At 35.9% G+C, this 16437-nt stretch overlaps 1 long non-coding RNA gene across 1 annotated transcript in view; it reads right to left on the reverse strand.

Moving 5' to 3' along the window:
* The window catches only part of LOC144232050 (uncharacterized), a 561855-nt gene that overhangs the window by 356656 nt on the left and 188762 nt on the right, over nucleotides 1–16437 (reverse strand). The window contains exon 4 of the long non-coding RNA XR_013335300.1: nucleotides 13827–13944. This is a non-coding gene — a long non-coding RNA (uncharacterized LOC144232050). The remainder of the gene's footprint in view (nucleotides 1–13826; nucleotides 13945–16437) is intronic.

The following is a 16437-nucleotide window of genomic DNA, read 5'->3' on the forward strand; positions in this document are numbered from 1 at the left end:
ACATGGCCTAGTAGCAGGCTACCTGAACTACAGCTGGACTTTCTGCAAAGTCATTTCTTGCTCTAGGCTTCCTTCAAATCTAACAACTCTTAGATTCAACTGCAGAATACTGTGCCTTCAAAAACCTGAAGAGGTCTGCCTAAAGTATCATTCTTAGTAGAAGAAGGTACAAGTTGCAATACTTGTTCTTTACTTTGGAGGGGATGTCCAAGAGACCACTGGATGGTGCCCTACAGAAAAACTGCACCACTGAGTAAGCTTTTGTAGAGTTTATCTCTTCCACCCTGTATTACTTTGAAGGCAATGTGGCTGCATACCCTAGGCTATTGAAGCCCTATACCCCCAAATCATACCATTAATAAAGGTCCCTAAGCATTTGTGAGGTTTATAATCGTTTCCACTTATCATTCAACAATACAGTGGACCAACACAATATTCTGCAGGCTGTCCAGATGGTTCATGCCCCACTGAAATATATTATGAGACAATAAGAGATTTAGCATAGCTCCAAGGGAAGACTGCAAATGTATATTGTTATCTGCCCCACTGAAAGTTAACTGCCTCTGATATTCTTTTTTGTACATATGGAGGAGAATGTATTCTAAATCTCAACAGCCGCATACCACATAACCAAAATTTTGTTAATCTGCTCAACTAAAGATATCATATTTGACACATCGGCCACAATTAGGATTGCCATTTGGTTAAGTCTGTGGCTAATCCACTGTCATCCAATTTTTGTATAGGTTAGACTGCTGAATTAAATGAAAAGATAATGGTACCACAATCCTTACATACCTTGAAGGCTTTGAGGATAGCACTAACCTCTTCCATTCCCCTGTGGATAGAAAATTGTTTTTGATTTATTATCTTGGTTGAGAAGGGGTTTCTGGGAGAGTTTCAGGAGCTTCCACTTTCACTGCAGTTGCTCTTATTGAACAGGTCAAGGAGCCATAAGAGAGTTCTGTCAGCTGCTAACTTTGTCTATTATGATTATACATTCTCAAACCAGAAGACTGGCTAATAAGTGAAGCTGTGGAGCCCATGGGTCCACTGTGACCCCTAAGCCGGCAACTCATTATTGACTGCTCCCATATGCCCTTTTACTGGCAGAGAGGCTGTCACAGTGCTTTGGTTCCTTGGGTATCAGCATCAATTTGGATAGTGTATACAAAATAACTCAAAATATCTGGATATTCCATTTTCCTCTATAGATAGTTATCCAAGTAAATGGCTTTCCCCTTGGGAAAGGACTGGATAAATATTATATATAATCCCCATGATGTTAAAAGTGTCTTCTTTATGGCGGGAAACTTGACTTCTCCTTAAATTGATAAACTCTGAGTCTAATATCTGTACAGGTTTACAAATTTGGCAAAGGATCATAACTTTCCACTGGGATTGCTGATCTCAGCCTTCTACATATTCATCCTTGATCTCATCTTATTTTAGACAGGTGATAGATAATAGTTATATATATGTATATATATATATGTATATATATATGTATATATATCACTATTCTATATATTGAATATATGGAGTATATTTTAATATATTGAATATATGCTCAAATTATAGAATAATGCTATTATTTGTGTGTGTGTGTGTGTGTGTGTTTGTCTGTCTGTCTGTCTGTCACAATGTTTTTCCTATAACCAGTTTCAGCCTACAAAGTATAGTTAATATGAGCTTTTAGAATGATGCTGGTACCTTCTTCATACATGGAATGTAAGGAAGGCTCCCCCAAGAAACAAAATCAGCAGATGGGTTTTCACAACGTATGTAGTAAATCCTTTCTATAATGTGCATTTTTCTGAGTCTTCGATCACTTCCACCAACTGGCCACAGAAGATTGACATCTCTACTACTTTAAAAGTAATCCATGAATATTCAAGCTTCCAAAAAGCTATCAAGCAGTGTATTAGAACCATTTCAAAAGTGTTAACTTCTATATTATGGGAGGATGCCTCTATAGTCACATAATCTCCCTTATTCAGCTTTATATTCCACACCACCATCCTTATCCAACACCTTCAAAACCCATTCACAGTACTTCCTTAGTTACTGTTGAACTGGTTAGTTATTCCTGCAATTCTGTGGGCATATAACCCATCCTCTCCTTTAGCAGACTCAGTACTTTATCAGTTGTGTTATGCTGAGAGATAATCTTAGTTGTTTATGTCACAAAGAGGGGAGTAGGGGACAGGTTCGGAAGGGGAGGATTATTTTGTGAGTCATTTGCCTCATTTAAGAATTCTGCACAGTCTGCAATCAAGAGATAGGAAACGTTCTTTCAGTTAATGGGATTGGACTACTTATTCAAGTCTATGTTTCAGGATAATTCAGCAGTATCAGGTCTACCTATATGTATACCCAGATAACACTACACCAAATTTCTGTGTCACTTTCTTTACCTTTCAGGTTTTGGCTTTATCATACAAGACTTTCCTTGGCTGAGAATTAAGCTTTCTCTTGAGGCTTGTGACTTTTATAATAAAGTCTTATGCCTGGGCCTAAGTTCTGTCTGTTCTCCAGCTGCAGGATCTGAAGGCCTCTTTAAAAGCTGCCCAAGAGGCCGCCTGACTATCATACTTGGCTTTAAATTGATGATTGATTGCCCTGGGCTTGTTATTTCATCTCTTCAAAGCACCAATGACATTCAGAAATAGATTCTCAATTCCAAAGTCTTTATAATTTATATTTCTCTTATACCTCTCAAATGCCAGAAATATCATACAAGCCACTGCACCTCCTTCTGCCTGTATCTTATTCCTGCCGATCTCAGTGACAACCTTAGCAATTGCACTCTAGCTGCAGGCTGCGTTCCAGAACCATGCAAACTCCACCTACCACCAGTGATTAGGTATTCGTTACAAACCAGCCCTCAAGTTTCTAACTCAAGGATCCCATTTTTGGAGTCTGTTCTCAAAGAGCACTTTGGTACTGTCTTAATTCAGTTTATTTAGAAACAAAGCTCAATCCAGGGTTTCAGGTGCTTTGTTGAGGAGGAGGTCTTCAAGAATACCTATAAGAGTGGAAGTGAGGCAGCATAAATGAGAAAGAGCTGATCATAATAGTCTTAGGAGAGATTAGTCTTGGCCTAATCCATGGAGATTGCAAGAAATCTGGAATATAAATCTCATCACAGTTTCGTTTCTTCTTAAGGCAAGAAAGCTAGCCTTCTGTACCCCTGTATCATTCAGACATAGCCTATCTGCTATCCCTGAAAGGGCAATGGTTCAAGGGAAAGTGGCACAGCCTCCCTGGCTAGATGGCTCCTTATCAGCCAAGGACAATTCTGAAGGTGCAAGAGGTACAGACACAGGAAGTTGGGGAAGTGGGTGGTAATTGTGATACATTTGTGGTCAACACTGCCAGTGGCAAGGAAGGTGATCTAGGCAGGGTGCCACAGCTTCTACTAAGCTACAAAAGTTGCTGACCTTGAGAATGAGTTCATTAATGACCCCAGATAGGTTTTCTTTTTATTTTAATAAGTTATTTCAAGATCTGTTTGGGCATAGAAAATAATTATTATATATAAACATGTCCACATAATCAAAAGATCTATGAAGTTACATAAGATCACATGAAAAACTTAGAATACATGCATGGAGAAACTCATAAGGTGACATCAAACTGAGAACTAGAACTTAGCACCACATAGCACTTGGCTGGAGAGGACACCCGGACAAACTTATTTGGCTGCCAACACAACTCCCTTTTATATGTGTCACGAGAGGCTGCCAGTCAGTGGCAATTCAAACTCTATCCACACATAGTTGAGGGGATATACGGTAACTAGTTTATAAAGTCAACTCTTAAGTTAATTATAACATTATTTGCTTCATCTTGGATGACAGATAAAGACCATCATCCTTCGAATCCATCAGTAAGTCTTTAATATCTAAAAGAGCAGGGGTACCTGGGGGCTCAGTTGATTAAGTGTCTGACTCTTGATTTTGGCTCAGGTCATGATCTCACAGTTATGAGATTGAACCCCATGTAGGGCTCTGAGCTGAGCACGAGCCTGTTTAAAATTCTCTCTTTCTCTCTCCCTTTGCTTGTACTCTGCTCATGCTCTCTCTTACTCTCTCTGAAACACAGAAACAAATAAAATTTTACAAAAAGAACAAAACAAAAATAATTAAAAAAACAAAAATAAAAAACAAAACAAAAATAAAAATAAAAAACAAAACAAAAAAACCCAAACCAATTCTATCCATAAGGTAATTCAACTATTAAATCTTTTCTACACAAAACTGAGAAAGTATGTCTGCAATACAGAGACTACCTTTTCTTTGTGCATTTTGCCTTCCTGCCTAGTATCTCACTGCTTACACCAACCCAGTAGTATGGCATTCCTTTGGCATCAACAGAAGTCAGCCTCCACTGATAAAACCTCATTAGGCCAGTCCATTCCCTACAAGGACAATAGATATTTTTATCTTCTTTCTCACCATTAAACTTTAAAGGAACAATGTCCTGTTTCAATAATGATTTTAACCTACACATTCCTTATAAAATCTCAGTGATATGAAGAAAAAAGTAGAAAACCAAGATTTTTATAAAGTAGCATTGCTAAAACAGAAGCCACCAACAGTCAAAAAATTAATTTTTTTTGCCTGGAAATTGTGAAAGAGAATGACACAGATTAAAGGAAAGCCTGATTGGTGTTAATTAGCTTGTTATTCAACATTAGCAATGGAGAAGTGCTTAGCCTATAAACTGAGTGGTTAAGTTTCTTCAACAGGACTCAGGAAATCCCCAAGCTCTTCACAGAAGTACATAAAGCAAAGATAGCTCTTAGATTAAGTCCATCTCCCAGAATGGCTGGTCACTGCTATTTTTTTTTCTACATCTGGTGGACAGTGTGTACTAAGTGAAGTTTGCATTATACCATGGTGTTCTTTAACAAAGACAGTTGGGTGAGTAGAAGAGAGAGAGTGGTTTGCAACATCTCAACTGACTTCAGACCACCTCAATACATCCAAAAGGAAAGGAAAAAAGAAAATACTAGGTGAAACTGTGAATTTCTCGAACACATTATTTCCTTCTTTCCCCCCTACTGGCTACTGCACTTTGAACTGTTTTGGACAACTGTAAGTTACTACCAGCAAGAACTGGAGAAGAGAATGTGCTGGTGAGAAACAAATCAAAGGACTTTGGAAATCCAGCTAGAGGTCACAGGACAGCGAGCTCCAGTTTTCTATCTACTCTTGGCTTCACATGAATCATAAAGTCTTCCAAGATTTCAGAGTAAAGCCTGAGTCACTAGATCCTTGAGTGGTCCATTGATGGATCTCACCTACTGGGCTGTCCTCTATGTGAAACCACCCCTCACAAAGTCTACTCACTGCACCAGACAATCCAACCCTCATATCAGAGCAATGTTAATAAAATAGTGAAGTTAAAACTACTTAAAGACCATCAATAAATAATTGTTCAAATAAGGAATACTGAACAATTGTTAAATGAGACATGTTAGATCTAAATTAACTAAGACAAACAAATTGCCAAGATATATTAAGGAAAAATTCATAAGTATGGCAGAGTCTTTGTGGCATGCTTACATTTTTATTTGAAAATTTTAAGCATGTTTAAGTATATATAATATATAATATGGACATAGTATATAATCCAGACATAAGACTATCTAAAATAACATGTAACAAAATGTATAATGTGATTATATATGAGTGTTAAGATTACAGGAAATATTTTAGTCTTTATATTTTTGTTTATGTTTAAATATTTACTTTCTTAATCAGAAAAAGAATCAATACAAATGTTTCCATTTATAGTGATAGCTTACCATATGGAACTGATAAAAATGCTGACGTTTCATGACTGTGTATGTGTATCCTCTCTTCAATAAGTGTTCTTTTCCTATTATCTTAGAAATCTTAAAAATATTTAGAAATTAAACATCCAGTAGAAAGAAATTCTGACCATTAGACAAGACAGAATTTTGATGCACCTTTGAAATAAATGGTGGCTTGCTCAGGCTATATATTGGTGTGAACCTGGCAGAAGTACAACACCCAATTTTAGTGTGATAGTTCTACTTTTTTATGTGATTGTATTAAAGAAATTTGCAATTTGGTTATTTATATAGAAGAAACTTTAAACATGTATTTCTGGTAATGATGGATTAAATAATTCCTTCTAAATCTAGCCCCAAAACCAAGAGCACATTGTATACACTGGATGTTAGCTAACTTGATAATAAATTATATTAAAAATAATAATTCCTTCTAACACTCTTGCTGAACACACTGGAAAAAACTGAATAAATATAAGAAAAACTAGATATTCAAATATTTAAATGTGTCAGAAATCTGATAAGGGATTAGAGGCCAAGATGTAGGAGAAGCTGAAATCTAAACAGGTAACTTTTGTAGTGAAAGCCACCTTTCTCCTAGAACAGCTGCAGCTCCCCAAAATTTGGCTCAAAGTCTAAGGAGATGAATAGTTTGTGTTAAGAGACAGGGTGAACTACAAGGAATTCTCTCAGTAATTGATTCCCAACTTTCTTTTTTCTTTGTTCTCTCTCTCTCTCACTTTATTATTATTTTTTTGATGTCCAACTTAAAATCATCTTGATCCTGGGACTTGGGTTAAAATGATTCCTGATTACTAGTTTCTCTGACTGCCTGACAAAAGCAAATTTATATCCACTTGGGAGAAAAACAGTCTCATCCTGTGCTTCAGATAACTTTTATAAATTTTCATCCAGGATTATTTTCTTCTTGCCCAAAGGGCATCCTTCAGTATTTTCTATAGTAAAATCTGCTGATGATGAAGTCTTTCCGTTTTTGTTTGATTGAAAATAAATTCATTTCACCTTCGTTCCTGAAGGATTCTCCCCCCTTGAAACAAAATTCTGAGCTGTTAGCAATTTTCTTTTAGCACCTTTAAGATATAGTTCTATTATCTTCTGCTTCCCATTCTTACACTGTCATTACCAAATCACAAATTTCCAAGTGCCTTGAACTCTAAGAGCCATACTAATATTCTCAGTTGGTCAATAATAAATGGATTAGATAAACCTTTACAAAAGGTCTCCATTCAGTGTCTCCACTTTCCCAACATACATTCACTCATCAGTCCATTGCTGTGTGGCTTCAATTTCCAACAGTCTTCTGGAATTATTCTCATTAAGAATAACAATGGGGCGCCTGGGTGGCTTAGTCGGTTAAGCGTCCGACTTTCGCGTAGGTCAAGATCTCGCGGTTCGTGGGTTCGAGCCCCGCGTCGGGCTCTGTGCTGACTGCCAGCTCAGAGTCTGGAGCCAATTTCAGAGTCTGTATCTCCCTCTCTCTCTGACCCTCCCCTGCTCACGCTGTCTCTCTCTCTGTCCTAGAAATAACTAAAAAAAAAAAAAAAAAAAAGAATAACAAGATCTTCATGGCTGTTTCATAGGTCATGCAGTAATACTATTTTATTGTTTTCTGAGAAGCACCATTCACAGTCAATGATATTTTCCTTTATGCTAGATTATCCTATAAGCACATGCTCTTGGTTTTCCTCATCTCCATCAAGGCATTCCTTCTTCTACTTCTCAAACTCCTCTTCCTTTTGCAGCCTATACTTTGACTATATTGACAGCATTTTTGGTTCCTCATTGCCAAACAATCTTCTGGCTCTTTCTGCTATGTCTCCATGCCTAAAGCAGCCTCTCTTTCTATCCTGGCAATTTCTTTGCCAAGTTAAGGTATATTCACCTTGGTTCTCAATTTAAATGCCATTTCCTTTGGAAAGTTTTTCCTAGACCCCTAACATTGGGTTTAAAGACCCCATTATTTGCTATCAACTACTTGGTTTTTAATTATTTGTTTAATTAAATTATTTCTTGCTAGGATTATCAGCTCTAAGAAAATAGTGATATCTTTCTGTTCACTATTGAATCACCAAGGTTGAGCACTTTGTCTAGCCTCTACTAGGCACTTGATAAGCATTTCTTGAGTAAGTAAATCTATTCAATGCTCTCCTTCCCTTCATGCACCATGCCAGTTCCCCTGTTAAGCTTTTATTACTGAATTTCTGCAAACACATGTCCATCTCTCTCTCTTGTCCCAAATCTTAACCTACAATGCTTTCAGATTAATGCACTCTCTTTCACCTTTAAATATTATCATTATACCTTTCTTTCCACCAAACACCTATTCCTGGGGAATCTCAATTAATAACAATCTATACATTTACTAATGCACCTCTAAATACATATACATTTGCATATACACTAATGTAAAATGTTATAGTTACACATTTATTATACTGAGACTCAAAGGCTTAAAGATAACAGGTAGTCCCCCCCATCACCTTGCATGCTTCTTCTGTGTGTATTCTTTTTGTTTTTATGGGGTTTTTTGGAGCAATTTAAACTTCCAGTTGTTTATTTTCACAAAAGAAAATAAAATTGCAGTGCAAGAAAAAAAGATAACAGGTAGGCAATAAAATATAGATGATAATGAGTGCACTTGTGGGCACTGTGTTATAGTTACAAATTTGGAACATACATGTACATTTGTTGTGTTTGCAACATTTGTTATATCAACAAATTTATAATTATAACATAATGCCCATGATATAATTCATTATCTTCCATATTTCAAAGTGCCTATCATCTTCAATCTTATGAGTCTTAATTTCTTCATTATTGAAACATGGGTAATGATCCCATTGTAATTATAAAATATTTTAGTCCTTTTTTCCCTTTTCAATTTAAATATTCCATAGGTAGACCTTGGTCATTCTGTCAAATACATAATTGACTACCTCAGGTATATCACCTAATTTATCCCTTGTTATTGACTGAATTGTGTTCCCCCAAAATTCATATGTTAAAATCCTACCCCCATTGTGACACTATTGGAGATAGGACCTTTAAAGAGGTAACTAAGGTTAATGAGGTCATAAGGGTAGGGATCTAATCCAACAGGACTGGTACAGGGATGCACACACATAGAGGAAAGGCCATGTGAGGACACAGTGAGAGCCAGCTGTCTATAAGCCAAAGAGAGAGAGAGGCCTCAGGAGAAACCAATCCTGCTGGAAACTTGATCTTGGACTTCTAGCCTCCAGAACTGTGAAGAAATAAATTTTCACTGTTTAAGCCACCTGGTCTCTGATATTTGGGTATGGAAGACCTAGTAGACTTAATACAATCACTCACCATGTCACCAAGCCAGTCTCAAATCATTCTGGACAGGTCGTTCTCCCTTAACTCTCATATCCAGATTTGCCCAAGATTTTCATCAATATCTGCCTCCTAAATATGGCTTGATTTTGCATATTTGTCTTTATTCCCTGTGCTTTACCTCCTAGAGCCAAGTTTCTTCATTTTCCTGAACTATAGGCCTCTCATAACTGTTCTCGCCTACCTCCAGTTGCAATCCCCTTTATCATGAACTTGACCTGCGACCTCAGTCATCTTTCTGCAAGACAAAGGTTATCGAGTCACTTCTCATAAGCGTCTTAGCTCCATGAGCCACAAGACAAAGGAAAAATGCCTTATTTTGGCATAGATGGTCCTTTGGATAGGGATCAAATAAACTGTCCAGTCTTTTCTCCCTTGTTGTTTCTCTAGGCTCTGGCCAAATGAAAAAGGCCATAGGTCAGTCAGTCTTCCTCACTTGCACTATAAATGTTTGCTTGTGTATCTCTGACTCAGTGAAGCCTTTCCACCATATTTAACTAGAATATGCCTTCTCTTCAGAGTGTCATCATTATTGGTTTTTCTTTTATTCACACTTTGTTTTACATTCATAATGTGCAGTGAGTACATTTACATGACTCTCTCACTAAACTATGAATCTTTTGGGAATAAGAATAGCATGTAATTCATATTTGTATTTTTTGTATTCAGCATTGGGTCTGACCATAGTATTTGACAAAAAAGTGCTTCATAAATGAGTGGGATAAAATAATGAATCAATGGTATTCAAACTCAAATATTCAGCTCAAAAGTCTTTTTAAAAGTTCTACTGACATAGAATAAAGTTTGGACTTCAAATATTCAAGGTAATCTCTCTGAATAAAAACCACACTTTTCCATCTCATGTCTCTGTTATAGAGTTCCACATTTAGTCCCAGTTCAAATATCACCTCCTACAAGCTAGAAGTAACTTCTTTAACTTTGTCTTCTTAATATAATGGCCTTGTGTTTAATAATATTTAGTAGTGTATGCTATCATCACTTCTAGACTTACAGATTTTTAAAGTAAAAATCCATCGCTGAAGAATGTTCAAATTTAATGCCTAGTTCCATTCATACAGCACTCAGCAAAATATTGTGACATCCACTTTATGAGCATTTGTTGAGTGTATCAGTTGCTTTCAGACACTGTGTTCATAAGTCTTATCATTAAAGAAATGTTTTCTGCATATATCTATATTATATATATTTAATTATGTATACATGAAAACACTTTAATATACTAATATATTATATGGCTTATAATATATTCAGAAAAACTTAAAAAATTAAAGATTAAAAAATAAATATAAAGGGAAGTTTTCAATATTTTTTCCGGCATCTCAATGGATCTGCTTATGCACTCTTTGTGGGGTATGCCGTTCTTCAGAGGTCATTAAGATAAACATTTTTTCTATTTTATGATAGCAAAACAATTATTGATAACCTGGATCTAGTACTGCCCTAGTCATCTAGCATTGTTGAGAAATGAGCATTTGGCATAGTCTATTTCCTATGTGATGGAAGTTTAACCCATTATAGGTAGGAAAGGAATCTGGTTAACTGCCAAGTTGTTCATTGAATGCCCACCACATGCTAAATACTGTGACATATCCCTGGTGTCTATAATCTTATTTAATTCTAAAATTAATATAGTGAAGTATGTACTGTGAGGCCCATCTTATAGATAAGAAAACAAATTTTACGAAGATTAAAATATTCATGATAGTCACAGTCTAGACCTAGGATTGGAATCTACATTTGACTAACCCTAAAGCCTATATTCTTCCTAATATATCCAATCATAGCAATATTTTCTAGATTTGTTTTCTTTTTTTAATCAAAAAGACATGATAAAATGATCAAACATTTCTTTTTCTTCTTAAACTCATAGGCTGAATCTCTCTTGGCATTGTCCTCACCCTGGCCCTCTGGACTCTGCTGTGGCAGTCCACACAGGCATAAAGATCAGGATAGGATCCCTGGCTCACTAACACTGATACACAAGTATATACAAGTGTCCTGATACCTTTTTCACTGATGAAAATTCATGTTGCCGACTCACTTTTACATCATCTGCCCTATTGTCTTATAGGTGAACTAAAGCTTGTGCACGTTAACACCTCTTTTTCACAAAATGAATTTCTGAATCAAAAGTTAAAGAAGAAAAAAATTTAGACAACCCTAGTTTATTGAAAATTATATTGCTGTAACTTTTATAATCAATGTCTACTGAGCTCAGAGCACCAGTTAAAATGTGTTATGTTATTTTTTCTACTTACTATAAGAAAAATTGTGATCTCTGTTTTAGTTTTAACTCTTTCCTCTATGCCACTTATCCAAGTTATCACGATGGGACACTTTTACCATGTCTATTGGTATATGCTGTTGGTTGAGGAGTAGATGGGCACAAAAATCTGTACGAACAGACTCCCATTTTAGGACACTTGGTTGTGGAGAAAGAAGGCTGACACTAGTAACTAAGGGAGACCATCTAACATGTGGTAATCAGCATAAATTCTCAACTTTCTCTATTAGGGCAGCACAACCCAGCTGTGCCACTCAATCTTTCAATAAATAAATTTGGTATTCTCAACAGAGGATAAGCTGTAACACAGCTTAGGTCTGCTGTTAGTAATATGTTTAGAAGAACAACTGTTTGGAAATTCAAATCTTTCTTTGCAATGTTGTATTATGGCTGGACTTAATATTATAAGGTATTACAAGGAATCTCTTCCATGCCAGCAGACATTCTTCTAGAATGGTGCTATAAGGAATGTAGTAATACTCCAGAAAGCTATTGACATTAATATGACTTGGCTTGACCTTTTATTGCTGAGTTGTGCTGGTATAATATGTGCATAGTATAACACAACAGTTGGATGCTTGAGAGACAGCTAAATCTGAATGATTTTTTTTTAACTCTTCTTTTCCCCCTTATTCTCTGTAGCATCAGTAAATTATGGCCTGCAAGTGAAAGCCAGCCTATAGCCTGGTTTGGATGGCTCTATGTTAAGTTTTTTACATTTTTAAAGGTTTGGAACAACAAAATTATGCCAGAGAAATTTATACAGCCCACAAAGACTGAAATATTTAGTATCATTATTTGCAGAAAAAGTCTATCAGTTCACACTCTAGAAAATGGTAGAGTTTTTCCTTTTACTTCTGCCTTCTGTCTTTCACAGCCTCTGTTCTCTGCTTTTAAGAGGCCTTTTGCTTAAGTCTTCTAAGACTTGTCTCCATTTCTAATCTCCATCACTTTATTGACTGCTACTCAATTTTTCTTGTCTTTCCTATTTCACTTGCCTTCATTTCCTCTCCCTATTGTGTTCTTCTGAAATTCTTGATCTCGATATAGAGGAGACTGGCATTTAACCACTCATATAATAAAAGTGTGTCTTGCTAGGTAACTAATTGTGAAGTGTTTTATATGTAATCTACAGTATTCATCTTAATTTTTGCTGCTTCTTCAGTAAAAAACAACAAAGCAACAACATTTAAAAAAGTTTCCCCTTATTTCATGCCCTCCTTTTCTATATAGCTACTTTCACTAACTTCTTTTTAAAATTTTTCATTCTTTTTCTCTTTAACTTTCATGACCCTAAGCAGCTCTAATTCACTCACTTGTTACTGATCATCTTACCTCCAGGCAATTAGAGCAAAACCCAATTTTTTTCTGCTTGTTTGAAAAGTCAAATGTAGTCATACACATATCTTAAAGTTTTCTAAATCACATTCCAATTTTTAAAGATGAATTGAAGCTACAGAGGAGCGAACTGGACTTTTTCCAGTATGGGTTTTCTACTCTTTCCAGATAGGCATCTTGGTAACTATCAATGATCAACACGAAAAAGAGCTACCACAATAGTTTCCCATTTCTCACCTCATTGTATCCGTGAACGTGATGAAATGCACTTAGCCCTTTTTCATTTTACAGCATGAGACCCTCTACAACATTGTATAATTTATAGACCTATGAGGAGCTAAATATGGATATAAGGTCTTCAATTTGTCTCTGATATTTTCACCAAGTCATCTCACATTCCAAATATTTCCTTTTAAAATCTTCATTTTTTTTTACTTATTTGCATTCATAAAATATGTGTGATTTTTTCCATTTGAAATCCTTGTATTATCATAATTGTGTATGAATGATAGTACAATGTGGTTTGAAAACGTCCAACACTAGAAGCATTATGAAAAAAAAAGTTTGTTGTGCAATGTTCTAACATCTACTTAATCCATAAAGACAAAGAGGAGTTCTCTCATTATTGATGTAATATAGAATATATTCTGGGTATGCAAGAACAAGAACTTTAAGCCTGAATGGCAACAACATTTCTGTGTAATAAGTCTGTTTACATACACCAAATTTAAATGTCTTAGTTTTTTTTTAAGCTGGTATCTTTTATAGGCTAAATCAAACCCTAAGGAGGTAACCAAATTAAAAGGATTAGTATTCATTAATAAGCTGGCAGTAATATTTCATCAAAAGTTTGCTAAGTCTCTGCAAAACCAATAGATAAAAGCAGGCAGTGCATAAAAGTGTCTGTCTATTGCATTAAAATATGACGAAAATAATATTTCTTAACATTGCCAAAGAACTATCTATTTCTGAAGATCATACCAGTTCCCATTGCATAGGCCAGTAAGGGTCATTAAACACCAATGGGTCTCTGAGTCCTTCTTCAGAGTCAATGACATTGTAGACTTCACTCAGGATCTCATTTTCTTCCACACAAGGTCTGCAGGGCAAAGACGGCAAATGAACTATGAAAAACATAATCACTGCTTTTACTGTTGCTTTTTTTGTCATAAAAATTCCATTTATTTAAATTCCATTAAAAAGCACATTTGGCTGCCGAGAGCATAAATATACACTTTTATTATATTTAGCATTTTTCATTTTCAAAAAATTCTGACATTTGTTTAGATAAAAATGTTAAAATATTTTCAAACTACCTGTTTCAGCTAACCACTTATGCATTTGTTGCATACAATAAATGCTGGAAAAACGAGTGATTTGAAATGCAATTCAAAAGCTCTGTATATACTTCCCATTAGAAGTGATCAGCTTACACTGATCTTTATCCTCATCATGTCATGTGCCTGCCACTCTGACTTTTCCCAAAATGCATCTCTTAGAGAGTGAATTAAATTACTTAAAGGGGCGCCTGGGTGGCTCAGTTGGTTGAGCTTCTGACTTCAGCTCAGGTCATGATCTCGTGGCTTGTGGGTTCGAGCCCCACGTCGGGCTCTGTGCTGACAGCTCGGAACCTGCAGCCTGCATTAGATTCTGTGTCCCCCTCTCCCTCTCTGTCTGTCCCTCCCTCACTCGTGTTCTCTCTTTCTCTCTCCCTCCCTCTCTCTCTCTCTCTCTCAAAAATAGATAAACATAAGAAAAAAATTAGAAATAAATTACCTGAACTATAGTAAATAACACATTTTTAAAAAAAATCTCAGTTTTCTAATTGCTCTGATGTATTTAATAAATCATTACTAAGCAAGTTACAGTGATAGAAATTCAGGAAGGCTCTTTAACACAATGTTTTCCTAGAGATAAAACGGTAACTCAGTCCTTCATACATGCCTGTGCACTTTGGAGGATTACCAAAACCAAGTTTTGGGGGAAATAATCAAGCAATGACATTGACAACACCTCTGTCTTAGAAATAAATTTAAATTTAGTAAAATGATAAATGAAATTAAGCTATCATATATTAGAGTTATTCTGATTTATAAATATATACAAGATTAGACTATAATTTATTAAGAACAGGAATTTTCTCTAATTTGAGAAAGTCCCATATCTGTGCACATACGGTGTTTGGTAATTATCTGTCAATTTACTAACAGAGTATCAAAATGGAATAGACAAGTAGCAGTATTTATATAAGAAGGTTATATCCAGAAATGTTCTCTACAGTATCATTTGCAAACAGGGAAAAATGAAACAAGTTGAATGTCCATGAATATGAAATTATTTTAAAATGATAATAAGCTCACACAATGAAATTTAGCAGTATTTAGCAGATAATAAACTCACACACTACTTAGCAGTAAAAAGAAAACAAAGCAAAATGACCTATAACTATCAAGCAGATCCTTTTGGATCATTCTCAAAAATTGTAAGGAGAGGGCAGAAGACTATGTATATTATGTTATCATTTATATAAAGTTTAAGTCATCCCAAAATAAGTTTATAAATTAGTTCAAAATGATACATATAAAGTATATGCATCTAAGCATACCATACAAAGAAGACTCTTCTGAAGAAGGTGAGGAGGGGAATAGTTTTAGGAGGGATACACAGAGGAATTCAACTCTAGTGATTTATTCCTTTAAAAAACCTGGAGCCATTTTGACAAAATAAGATTAACAAATGCAGATGGTGTATACATATTATACATTATACTGGTGTGTATATTTTTATGTACATTGGGAGGATGTTATAATGACAAGATATACATACACAAGCAAAACTAGTACAGCCTAGCTGTTATATCAGTGAGCCAAAGACGGCTCCTGTACATTGGCCCTATGTTGTTTACTTCTTTACTGCAAGCTGGTACCTACTAGCTCCAAATCCTATGGACACCAAAAAGCCCAAAGTTTTACACAGCCAGTTGTTATAAATAAAGCCCATATAAGCAGAATTTTAGCCATTTACTTCCTTCCTACCTTGAACAATGTACAAAACTGCACCCAATATCTGCTAACCATAGATAAGATAAACTCCGTGTCTATAAAAGACTCCAAGCTTCTGTTGGTCTTCAGAGCTCTCTGACCCAGAGACTCTCCATTATGATGCTGAGCAAAATCATCTAGATTCATAACACTCTCTCTCATCCGCTTTCCCAGGACTTCCGTTTGCCCTCTTCCCCTTCTGGGTAGTAGTCTTCATCCGTTACCTCTGGAAGGGCTCCTGCTGTGAGGGACTTTCCCCAAGTGCAAACCTGCCAAAGCTCTGCCCAAATAAAACTCCTTGTGTGCTACTGCCACCTCATGGTCATATCTATTTCCTTGATCATCCCTCCAAATCCCTCAAACTCAATACATGTGTAAAGAGAATTGGGAAAGACATCAGAATAGAGGTCAGAAGACTTGAAATCTAGATTCTGCACTCCACTTTGGCTCTTGCAGTGATCAGAAGGGTTCAAATGCATTTAGCTAGCTAAACATTTCCAGACTTTTGTCAAGACAAGGATCATTATTTCTCCAGTAATGGCTGTTAGCTG

This window comes from Crocuta crocuta, unplaced genomic scaffold (assembly GCF_008692635.1).
Source record: "Crocuta crocuta isolate KB4526 unplaced genomic scaffold, BGI_CrCroc_1.0 scaffold194, whole genome shotgun sequence".
Taxonomy (NCBI): domain Eukaryota; kingdom Metazoa; phylum Chordata; class Mammalia; order Carnivora; family Hyaenidae; genus Crocuta; species Crocuta crocuta.